Genomic DNA, 13,966 nt, shown 5'->3' on the forward strand with positions numbered 1-13,966 from the left:
CATTCTTATGGGGGATTTTCATAAGCCATTAATGGCTAACATGGAAAAACAACCTACTTTGCCAAAGAATTATGAAAATCAATTCGGCGAAAGTCATGTTTTTAAAACAAACATGGTCAAGGATAATGAACAAGCCACTGTTCATGAATTCAAAATTTTTGACATTTTTCAAAATGTCAAAAAGTATAAATTTTCATGGTCACACTATACCATGACTTTTGGTGTTCAAAATCCTTTTTGGATTTGTGGTTCACATCAAAATATAATTATGATGATGTGGCTAATAAAATTAACAAATTGTTCTTATGAGTTCGAAGCACTAAGAACAAGGGATGACCATTTAAAATGCATGAACTTGGCTAGAAAAAGCCTGTGCATTTAAATAAATGGTTGAGAATGGCTTATCTTTTTAAATTGATGGCCAATTGTTTGTATGTACACAATCAAAGCATCGAAGATACATTCGAAGCATCAAGAGTTGTTCCGAAGGTTGATTACTTCACCTTCGAAGCTGTATAAAGCTTTGAAGATACATTCGAAACATCAAGAGTTGTTTCGAAGGTTGATTACTTCACCTTCGAAACTGTATAAAGCTTTGAAAACTTTCGAAATGTGTACATCTCTTCAAATAGATGTAAAATGACAATTAATTAGTTGTCGAATAATGCCTGTTTTTGGCATGATAAGTTGGCTCGAAGAACAACAGTTTTGGTATCTTCGAAGAATTAATAATTAGTTCGAAGCACAAAATTAATATTTTCATTAATTATGTGTGAATCAGAACATATAAGTTTTGAATAACCACAATGTTGGCCAAAAACAGCTTCGAAAGCCGTTTTGCCATAAGTTGCTTCGAAAGCCGTTTTGCCATAATTTTGTAAGCTTCGAAGCACTCTATCTTGTATCAGCAACAGCTTCGAAGAAATAATAATGGTGGTTGTAAACCTTCGAAGCTTTGTCGAGTATTTTTGAGGATGTAATTCGTCTTTGGTCGGTTCCATCGACCTTCGAAGAATGATTTTGGTCCTTTATATCACTTTCGAAGCTTGTTACTAGTCATAATTCGAGTCATCCAGTCATAATTTCATACTCATTCGAAGCACTTTATTGGTGTTGTTACATCATTCGAAGCACTTTGCTGCTTAGGTTAGTCATGTGCTTGGTTCGGCCCTTCAAAAATTCAAGTAAACATCATTTTTAAGGGCCGCGGGGGGTAATGTTAACACCATAAATCTGCAATTTTTATTATTATTTATTATTTATATAATTGCAGGACACGTGGCATCCTCTTATTCATTTGGAAGTTAAAAGAAGTTAAAGAGATAATGGAGAATATGAAGGACAAAGTGGATGAGTGGGAGGACAAAGTGGATGAGTGGAAGGACACGTGGCAAGACAAGAATGAAGATGGAAGAAATGGGTAGTTACTAAGTAGTTATTGCTGTATTTTTTCCTCTATAAATAGCCATTAATGGCTACATTGTAAAGGATCCAGAATTCATAATCAAAGACACTTGATTTCAATATTTCTTGTTATTTTCCTTATCTTAGGAGTAGTTTAACATAGATTTATATTTCGAAGCATTTATTTTCAGCATTTCCATTTCGAAGCATAGGAGTAGAAGTAAGTAATTATTACTTTGATTGTTCACTCAATCATCTTTCTCCGTTCCCCATTCTTCTTTTAATTTTTCTTTTCTTTACACTTGGCAATCTTGAAGTCCTCTTCGTTGAGGCAAAAGAACCGTCAACACAATCGCTTGATAATTGGCTTGAATTTAATCTGTAAGGATTTTTCAATCCTTGCTGGCACGCTCGCATTTATGATATTTTCCTTCGTAGGAAAAATAAGCCAACATTTTAGCCAACATTATGAGTTTTGATTCGATAATTTGATGTATAAATTATTTATGAAAAAATAAATTGATATGATAATTGTAGTCAAACTATTTTATCTGATTTCATAGTTTGGGTTGTAGATCTTGTTATGGTCATCATTTTGATTATTTGAATCGTTCATATTATAAGTGTCGTAGTCTAGATTATAATGCTTACTATGAGTGTCATTTTGATAATTTAGACTACTTGTCTTGCAATCCAGATTGTAGGGCCTGCTATAAATCATCTTATAAGTTTTTATGTATAGATCATTTATAAAACGATCTAATTGATATGAACATCATAATCACATGATTTTATTTAATTTGTCCTTTCAAAAATAAACATGTATTTTCAAAGTTATACTTTTACAAATTTAGTAAAATCATGTGATTAATATTATTGAATTAATCTAATCTTTTATGAACAATATATATACAAGGCTCTCTACAATATGAACGGCTTAGATTGTTAAGATAATTGGATCTACCTCCAACAAAAGGGAATATGAATCATTAATTATATGGTCATGTTTATAAATATATGTATATGTATATATATTTCATGCATGTGAAATAATAGTGATGATATAGAGCAAGTATACCTTGATGTCGACCAAACATGATTCTCCTTCTTACAGTTCATCTGATATTTGTCACGTTATCATGTTTCTCAGATAGTTTCACGAGAATTAGAAGAAAATATTATTTATATAGAACTTAGGCTTCGTTGGTTAATTATATATTTTAGTCGGAAGTTACTATAAGTTGTCACATTATTCTTTCTATTTTTCTACACATTTTTTTGTAAAAAATTACTAAAATAGTATGTTTTCAAACAAGACATGATCAATATTTATATTGAACTTATTTGTCGTTTGATATGGCATTTACCATGCAATGTACTAATGGATGTATAGATAAGACGCTACATCAAATGATAATAAAAAATAATTAAAAAAATTGAACGCAATATCAAAATAAAAAAACTCAACCCCAAAATTATGGTTAATCCTATAATTCATAGAGAATCTAAGATTAATTTTATTGACCTCTTTTGGTATTTGAAAAAAAAAAAAAAAAAAAAATCCAACAAATCTCACAATTTTAGTATAATTACATTGAATTCTTTTTAAATTTTAATTTATATAATACTGAATTAATAATTCATTTATAGATTAAAAAAGAAGAAGAAGATATCATCTATTTTACACTAACGTGTGTATATATATATATATATATAAAGAGTACATATATATTTGTTATTCTTGTATCTTTACAAGATCTATATTAGTTTTGGACGACGTGTAATTTACTCAAGAATTTAGTTAGCTTCAAGGTGTGGATTTCTTTGTAGCCTTTTTCTATAAACTATATAAAAATATATATATATATATTAAAAAAAATGTGATGAGCGTGGGGTGGGGGCAGTAGCTTTTTGGTGGGGGATTTGGCGCAAGGCTCAAATATGACTTTCGGTGGAGGGTACTTTTGGTAGTTTGAAAAAGTGATTGGGCCATAGCACATTCATTGAACCGTGCGGGCTGTGGCGTGCAAATTAAAAGTTAAAAAATAAAGAATTATTTGGAATGATCTAAATAAGTATATTTTTTGTCTTTTTATGAAAATATATATAAAAAAATAAAGAAGTGATGTGATGAAAAAAAAGATAAAAAGATAAATTATTTAAGAGATGCCAAATCATCCCTAATAATCATAAAGTAAAATGTATTTTTTTTAATTTTAAATAATTAATTTTTTTAATTTATTTAAAATTGACAAACACTCCTGATGTGATGACTGGGTGAGTGCGTGGGGAGAGAGTAAGAGGACTTTGGTGCAAGTAAAGTTGAAAAAAAAAAGACAAATTATATATACCTCTTGAGGTTTGATTAAATTATAAATATTTCTTTGTAGTTTACGAAATTACAAATTTTTTCTTGAATGTTATATTTACATAACAAATTAGGGGATAATTTGTAATGAAATATAAATCTCAGGGGGTAAATTGTTATGAAAATACAAACCTCAAGGGGTGGGATGTAATTTTTGAAATCTCAGGAGGGTATTTGTAATTTAGCTAAACCTCGAAGGAGGTATTTGTAATTTGCCAAAAAAAAATAATAATTGAAAATAATACAGAAAGGTAACAATAATAATGTCTTTTGTGTAAAAATATGGGTCACGTGTGCTTCTGTCTGGACTCAATGGAGCTATGTGTGAGTGAGATGGACTCTAAACGTCGGTTGATTAAAAAATTAAAAAAATTATATGATTGTTTATGATAATTTAAATAAATATATTTTTAAATTTTTTTAGAAGATGTGTAAAAAAAATAATGTGACTGAAAAAAAAAATGACTATTTTAATATTCTCCAAACGAGCTCTAAATTATTTTGCATCGCCACATGGGTTCTGTTCTAATGTGGTCCATTTATTTACTCTAATCCAACCCATTTTACTCCTAAATCTACATGGTTATTACACTCGTCACCATTTCTTCCATACTAGGAAAAATAAATAAATAAATAAATAAAGATAAATTGTTGAGAACTTTTAGGATGTATTGCGTTAGATTCAAGAATTATTTTTGTTTTATTTATGAAAATATAATTAATGAAATTGTTTAGTAAAAATGACAAATTATTTTTTAAAAGATAATTTTTTTCATTTTTACTCGCTGCCACTGGACCACCATTGGACCGTTGATTTCCGGTTTCTGAAAAAATCACTGTAGGTGATTGGCAACGGTCGGTGGTGGCAATCAGTTGTGGTTGGTGGTAGCAGTGATATGGATAGATAGGTAACATGGGGATAGATATATAGTCAGATAGGTGACATTGAACACATAAATAGAGGAATGTAATCTTTTAAATTATTATTATTGTTATGACCTCAAAAGATTAGAGTTTAGGGCAATACTTCAAAAAATCTTTAATTAAATTTATGACTTGAATTCTAAAAGTAAAAAAATATTATTTAATTTTTGTTTTAGAGAAGATCCTCTCCATTTCATATATGTAATAGAGAATTTCAATTACATATCTAATGGCTATAAAATATGAATGCAAGTTTATAATTATTTTAAATTAAAAAAAGATTATTACACTCACCATTGAATGATGTAATGGAACATCTTCATTTTAAATATGCAATGGAGAAGAACACAATTCTCTTATAAGAGGCACGGGGTGTTGTATCCCTTAATGGATCCATTTTGTTTAGTATTGTGCTGTGATTTGATCAAAGACAGACCATCTATGTCAGAATTAGAGAATTCACAAAACATTTCTTTCTCGTCTCAAAAGTTGAATTTTGAACAATTGTGTGGAACCACAGGAAGTGAAAGATATGGATACAAAGAAGCATAATTATCCGATCATATCCCTGCACTCAAACCAAGGAGTAAGAAGGTGTGACCTATTCCATTCTTCGAGTTCAGTAAGGCCAAAGTTGCTTTCATTGTGGGTAGATGTTATATCAAATTAGCCAAAGTTGCTTTCGTTATGGGTAGATGTTATATCAAACTACTCAGACGATGAAGTCTGGTGGAACACTAAGAGCTCCCATAAGATACTTTAGGCATCCAAGCAAGTAACAAACCCACCCAAGCTCAGTTGTCCTGTGTGAGTTGAGATCAGTTTGTTGTAAATTAAAAGTTAGTAATTAAAAAAAAATATTTTATAATTTTTAGCATTCTTACTATTTTTTTTTTAATATTAAAAGTGCAAATGAATTAAATAATGATTCATAGACAGCCAATGATCTTTGGACACATGAAATTTTTAATAAGAGTTTTAATACATGTAACATTGTTATAATTAAAAAGCAGAAATGAAAAAACAATGCATCTACAATTTTTAGATAATCAATTTTTTTTAAAAACTTATTTAAGTTATTTTTACCTGATAAATTGTAAATAGAAATGTCTTTCAATAATTTGACATAAATTTTCAAATTAAAATAAGTTATAAATAACTTATTTAAATTGCAACAAACAACCAGTAGTCAAAACTACACCATCCGCAACTTCCAGATAATCAATTTTCTTTTTAACTTATTTAAGTTATTCTTACCTAATAATTTTAAAAAAAAAAATGACTTTCAATAATTTGACATAAATTCTCAAACTAAAATAAGTTACAAATAACTTATTTAAATTGCAACAAACAACCCATATCGCTTGTTTTGTTGGATACTCCACTGCCAAGCTTTTTTTTTCCACTGCCAAGCTTGCTTCCATTTATTCCATATCTTCCACCATGATGAGAACACAACCATATATATGTCAATTTTTATATCTATCATATGCTCTCTCTTTATTTTATTTTAATAAAAAAAAGTATAATCATGGTTTGATTATGATCAGTGAAAATTGATCACCAAATGGAAAGGTATATGACATGGATAGGCCCACATGGCATACGGCCCACGGCAAACCACCCCGAACCCATCGCTTGGGGCCAATGGCACAACCCGGTTGACAAGGCCCAGAACAGCTGGAGGCCACCTAGACATGAAGGGCCAACGGCATTTAGGCACACGGCAGGTGGGACACGGGCCACATCAGCAGACAAAGATCTGCAGAGTTATTATCACAACACATCACCATTAATGCGACCCATCACAGCATTTATTACAACAGCACTCCCCGCCGGAACAGAGCCTCCATCACCCTAAACAAGATGAGCTATGGCACAGGCTTTCGGCGGAAAAAAGCACGTCACAGGAGACAGGAAAAATGATGACAAAAGGATATAAGCAAGGATAAGAGGAAAGAAAAAGGGGAAGTTATCTCTCTCTTGATCTCTCGATATACAGTTTTTCATACTCTGCTCTACTAATTCTTGCACCGGAGGGTTCACTGGGGGACTACCCCGTTCCCCCTGAACTTGCATGCAGGTCATCTGACGGAGTCTCCTTCTTGAGCCGGAGCCTGAAGAGCCTGGGCCGGTCCGACCCATCCACCCGGGAACCGATACCTCATCAGTATAGATGAGAAACGGGCAAAAGGTGATCATGAATGGAATTAGGATTAATCACTTATGAGATAGATAACGAGAATTCTATTATACACACTTCATTTCATATATATGTTTAGTTATACCATTTTTTTTTAGTTATGATCAATTTTTTTCTTTAATTATGATATTATTTTAAAATTTTAATTATGACATTTTTTTTATATTTTATAATTATGACTCATAAAATATGAAATTATATCGTTTTCTTTTATATGTGTACCATAGTCTTTCCTATGAGATAAATTTAATTGGGTTTGGCCATTGGGTAGAATTGAAAATATACATATTATTTGTTTGGACCTTTTTGATATGTTTTTATGTTATTATCATGTCATATTATAATCAAATTCGTGTCAACAAATGATTTTAATTGTTAATTTTATATACAGTTCATGTCATATTAACATTTTAACAATGTTGTATCAACTAATTTATTACCCTTGAACCACTTTTAGTCTTCATTTGGAAAGAGTTAAAATAGCTTAGCTTTTTGGCTATTTTAACCTGACCTTTTTAGCCTCGTTTGGTTTTTATTTTTGGCTTTTTTGACTTTTGTTAGAGAAAATGTGTAATGATTATGATTTAGATATAATATTTTGTCTTATTGACTTATGTAGATAATTTTATTTTTTGTACTTTTTTAGCCAAAAAGCCAAAACTAAACATAGTTTAATGATGTGGTATTGAGGTTAGACTTTAAATGATGAAATGTTTGACAAATTAAAATTTAGTATTTGTCAAACACATCATTAATAATAATTTTTAGAGATGATAAATTAAATATTTTAAGTATTTTTCTTAACTTATTGTGTCCAAAATTTTCAGTCTTTACTTGTAGCAGTGCACATTTGCTATGGCTTTCATTTTTTTGTCTTTTTTTTTTCTCAAAAATGAAAAAGAAAAATACTCGAGACACGTGATTTATCATTCTTAAAAATCACTTTTAATGATGTGTTTGACAAATATTGAATTGTGATTTGTCAAATATTCCATTATGTAAGGTCTAACCTCAATACTATATTATTAGGGGTCATTTAGAGATGATAAATTAGGAGATGCAGCATTGTTAAATAAAAAATAACACAAAAACTTGTTTGGCAAATTATTTTCAAGAAAATTATATGCAAATACTTTTTTTTTTTTAAGAAGATATTTTAAGTTTTTAAAATTTTTGAAAACTATCTTTAGAAAGAAGAAGAAGACCATGAAAACAATATGAAAATTTCGGGAATTTTCAAACTTATCATTATATTTGTTTTTGAAAACACTGAAAATAAAACAATACCAAGCATACCAATTTTTATCTTTTTAAATTATCAATATAAAAAATACAAACATTGACAAGAAAAACTTGTTGGACAAATTATTTTGGAAAAATAAAATTTTCTAAAAATACCCCAATTTTTTGAAAGCACTTTTAAATTGTTTTATGAAAATTTTAAAACTACTTTTTCAAAAAAGTTTTTTTTTTTTTCTTTAACTTCATATTACTTTTGCTTCCAAAAATACAAAAACAGATTTTTCAAAAAGAGATTTTTAACTTCATATTACTTGTAATGGAGTAGCCTATGATATTGGGGGTATTTGTTTCAACTTTTCAGAGCCAACTTATGGCTTTTAACTTTGAAAAAATTATTTTGGACTGTTTGGTTAAACTTATTTCAAACAGCTTCTGATTCTAACAGCTTATTTTAACTCAAAAAAGCTGATTCTGAGAAGCTGCTCACCCATTGTTTCTGATTATCAGCTTCTGCTGTGGACATGCTAATTTATGGTTATACTCTTAGATTTTTTTATTTTTTATTTTTTTTAAAATAGAAAAGACTCAAATGGACTATAGATTATTATTTTTTTTTTATGAGAAATGTAAACAAACAAAAAATAAAAATTAATTGAAAAAACTATTTCACAGCTTATTTAACAAACACTACTCAGCAACTTAAATCTATAATCCAACAGCTACACCAAACAGATTAACAACTTCTGATTAAAGTCATAATCTATAATTTGTTAAGCTATAATCTATAAGCTATTTTAATAGCTACATCAAACGGGGCCATTGTGCGTCATACTCTTTCTATTGATGAGTTTGGAAAGCATATTTTCTATCCTCGTGTTTATCTTCTCATGAACTTGTTATTAGGCTCTTGGGCTCTATTTATTCTGCTTGTATTTAATAAAATTCTCCTTCTTTCTTTGGCCAAAAAAAAAATGAACTCGGGTCTTCTTTCGATGATCAAAATTATTCATGTCGTTAAACACTTTGTATATATTATTCACACAAAAAATTAGATTGATTTGATAATCGTTGCCAAATTATTTTTTACAGCAAGTGTGTGTTTTTAAATAGATTATCATTTTTTGTGATAAATGCAATTGTTACAATTACTATATCATTTTTTTTTAAAATGATATACTTAAATAGTCCTACAAAATAAACATTTAAATTATCAAAATAGTGTCTATGATAGCCATGATGAGTCCAGACATTACCTTCCAATCAAAATATTGACTGAAAAGGGCCAAATCCTTTCAAAATAATAATGATGTCAAATCAAACAACCTCAATCCATCTATCCTTTCTATAGCATTACCTTTATAAAAAGGGTAATCCATCAATCTTCTTCATGGTAAGAAAAGAATATATTTGGTGCCCACCTTTGTACTGTAATGTCAAAAGAAGATGGATAATAAATGAATGAGACAGAAAGAAAAGGAGAGAAGAGAAGCCTTCTTCCACGGCTTGCTAGACTTTCCAAAAAGAAACCCATCTATAACATCATTTTTTCTCCCCACAATTGTCACCAAGTAAAGCTTTAATTGGACGATTATAAAGTACAAATTATCTTTTCGCAAAGAAAATAGAAGCATCTTCAACTTCAAACATGGAGGGTTGTTTTGGGAAGATACAAAAACTGGTTTTTTTTTTTTATTCTTCTGTTTTTTTAAAAAAAAAATATATAAAAAATGTGATAAATAATATCACTCAAAATAGTTTAAAAATTAAAATATGACTTTTAACTATCTTTTCACAATAATCTGAAGCTAGAGTCAAATGTTAGCAACAGTGTTAGTTTGTGGTGAAAATTTTGTTTCAATAGAGCGACAAAATAGTGTGTTAACCTTGTCGGTAGTTAATAAGTGTATTATTTGTAATTTGGGTAATTACACCCAAAGTGGAAGTCAAAAAAATTTTACATATCCATAAAAAAATTATAATTTTAATTACTTAAATTTATAAAATTTATCATTGATTTATAATTATTTTTTTAATATCCGTTAATGTAATATTTCTCCTTTTGTAGTTGAGAAGTTGGTTTTGGTAGGTTAGGAGCTAAAATAGCCACAAAAAACAAAATAGACTATTTTAGCCACAAAACAAAACATCAAATCCAACTCATAATCATTACACTCCTCTCTCACAAAAAAAGTCAAAAAAATCAAAAAGTCAAAAAGCCCTTTCCAAACCAGGCTTTTTAGCCTAGGCCAAAAAAGTCAAAAAGCAAACCCACTTCCCAAACGAAGGCTTAGTGTTTTAACAGAGAAAGAATGAGAGAAAAAAAGAAGGAAAAATTAAGTCAAAACTCCTCTATTGAATTTTTATTTGGTAAAAATGATAGTTTAATTTATTTTACTTCATAAATCCCTTAAGAAGGAATTGCATAATTGAATAGGGATAAAGTAAAATATCTTCTTTTTTTTTCTTTTAGATATTGTCAGAGTAACATGTCACTGTGAATCAGAGTAATATGTTACTGTTTAAATCAATAATTGAATAGGGATAAAATAAAATATCTTTTTTTTTTCTTTTAGATATTGTCAAAGTAACATATCACTGTGAATCAGAATAATATGTTACTGTTTAAATCAATTTCGATAGTAATATTTTTTTTAAAGAATTTCATAATTAATATGGATCTTATTTGATACACCTTGATAAGATAATTTTAAAAATACTAATTTTATTAAAAATCGACATCTAAATCAAAAGTTATATTATTTTAAAGTTTAATATTTTAATAATAGTAATATATGTTGGATTTTTTTAAAATTTTTTATAGTTATTCTTATGTGTTTGATTGAGGGATTTAGGAAAGAATTTAGAAAGAAAAAAATATATGAAATTAGATAAAATATAAGTTTATTTTATTTACATTTTATCTATTTTTTTAAATTTTTTTTTATAAATTTTTTTTAAAATTTTCTAATCAAACACAATATTAATATATTAATATTTTACTACAAGGGACTTTAACCAGATCCCCATGAGAGAGAGAGAGAGCGCGCGTAGTGGTGGCTGGTGAGTCACTGTTCTTTTGTATTTATTTAATCATTTTATTTTCTTTACATATAATAAGGTAAGGATAATTTACGCTTTACCTTTTTTATATTTGATTATTATTTTTTCATTTTGATTTTTAATTTTTTTCTCCCAAATTTATTATTAAAATTATTTTTTGTTCAAAATGAGACAAAAAAATATCATATTAACTGCCACATAATTTAAATTGTAAAGAATTTCAAATGTGTCATTTTCTATTTAATTTTGAAAGTAAATTGAAAAAAAATTTCTCTTTAAGTTTGTAAAGTAAATTAAATTAAACATTATAAGGCAAATTAAGAAAAAAAAATTAGAGGTCAAATTGAAAAAATGACCAAACATAATTGGATAAAATATAAGAGTAATATTACAAATCCACTCTTATCAATTCAAAAATTATTTAAAAATTAATCTCCAATCACATCTAATATGGACCCTATATAAATTTTATATTATACAAATTAATCTCTACCATATAATCACTCACTAAAAAAAAAAAAAAAAATTAGGATCCGTAAATCTAGGTCAGTAGACTTTCCAAAATAGTATAATATATCCACATCAACGCCATTAATTTTATTTAAAGGCATAGATGCTGCCACGTCATAGTATGAGTTTTACTGGGACCAGTTTTCTAAGGATGATCTGAATGCCGAAACTGTTGGGATCCTCTAGAGTCATTTGGTGAAGTGATCCTCTAGAGTGATCCTTTATGGCGCAACATCTGTCCCACTAATGAAGCCAATGGCTGAGATTAATCCCTCACAAAACGACGTCGTTTTGATGACCCAACAAAAAAAATATGAGTTTCAAACTTTCAGTAGTGCAAACACAGAGAGGAGAGGGTGAAAAAGAAAGAAGTGAAGGGTTTGATTTATGCTCACAAGGCTGGACTCGAATTGTCTCTATATTTGGATGTGATTTCCACTGGTGTTGTTGGTTCGAAATCGATTGATTTGTATGGGACTAAGATTTTGAATAGGGATTTTGAAGCTGGTTTTTTTGTGAAAGATTTGGGGATTTGTTTGAAGGAGTGTTAGAATATGGGCCTTGCTTTGCTTGGATTGGGATTAGTTCTACAACTTTATCTTTCTCTCAAGGCTTATAGGGAAGGTGATTTGGGCACCCAAGCACTTATTTTAGCTCTCGAGCGGCTCAACGACGTCTCGCTAGCGAAGCTGTTCTTCAAGAAACTTCAAGGAACACATAGATGGGTGTTTGTGTGATAGAACATAAAGAAAGACAGAGGCGTCAAAATGCATATATATATATATATATATATATTTGAAAACAAGATTCAAAGAAAAAAAATAAAATTAATTTCAAAATTATGTGTAAACTATCAATTGATCTTCCAATTTTGATGACTTTTTTCAATTGATATTCTCTTTTCGATCTAGATTTGTTGAGGATTTGAGACTTTTTTTTTTGTTTCCTTATACATTTTGAGTTCGATTTGGTAATGGAACAATCCGGCGATGGATGGAGGCGGAGGGGTGGGGGAAAAGATGGTTGGCCGGAGGAGGTTTAAGGAGAAACTGGCGACCGGCAGCAATGGTGGGGGACCAAGTGGTCACCGCCGCCGCCATCGACATCGACGAAGCTGTTCTTTAAGGTTTTGCAAAGCTTAATCCCTATATGAAGATCTTTGATTTGTATTTGCAAATCTTTGCTATGTAAAATTATCTTTGCCATGTGAAAATGATTTGTATTTGTAGATTTTTGCAGATCTAAAATTATCTGCTCTCCATGAGCTTCAGTGCTTCGACGCTGTGAAGTTCTTCCTCAGCTCTTTCTCTTTTCTCTCTCTCTCTCTCTCGTCCTCTCACGTTCGAACTGTAAAACCCAGAAATTTTTTTTTTTGGGTCACCAAAACGACGTCGTTTTGGTGAGAGATTGATCTCAACCATTGGATTCATTAGTGAGATAGGTGTCGCACCAAAAAGGATCACTCTAGAGGATCACTTCACCAAATCACTCTAGAGGATCCCAGCGCATGGGGCAGACTTGTCTGCAGTCCACCATTTTGTGAACCAGACAGTATTATTGGGCTTGTGAGATCACCATAAGTCTTGTTTTATTAATTCGAACCGTTTAATATATAGAATTTGTCGAGTAATTTATTTTTGTAAAAAATCACATTAATCCGATATCAATAGCTATTTGATTAGATCAAATTTTTATTAATAATTTATTTTGAAAATTATATTTACTATTGACAGAAATCACATTCAATTAAATAGCTATCGATATTCGATTAACGTGATTTTTTATAAAAATAAAATTATCAACAAATTATACATATTGAACGGCTCGAAAAAATGAAACAAAACCTATGATGAGTCTCCACGGATCTAACAGCACACTCTAATATGATCTTAGATGAAAGAGAATCCTGTTCAATCCAAATCCAACGTTCCCAATCTGAAACTCTACTGCATGGATTAAAAAACTATTCAATACTCCCGAGTGTCATACTAATTACTTTCTTTTTTAATCACAATTATGTTGAAATACCACGTACCGTGCTTGAGAGTAGGGGTGTGTGCGGTGCGGTTCGGGCGGTTTGAGAAGAAAATTACAAATCAAATGGCGGGTTAGCGGATTAGCGGATTGACAGATTGCGGTTTGGACGGTTTTTGGCAGATTGAAGAATATTCTAACTAATTATCATACATTTGCATAACATATAACATTAATTTATATAATATTTTTAAAATATATAACACAAAGTAATTTTACAT

This window comes from Camellia sinensis, chromosome 13 (genome assembly GCF_055761805.1).
Source record: "Camellia sinensis isolate YWXY chromosome 13, ASM5576180v1, whole genome shotgun sequence".
In the NCBI taxonomy this organism is placed as follows: Eukaryota; Viridiplantae; Streptophyta; class Magnoliopsida; order Ericales; family Theaceae; genus Camellia; species Camellia sinensis.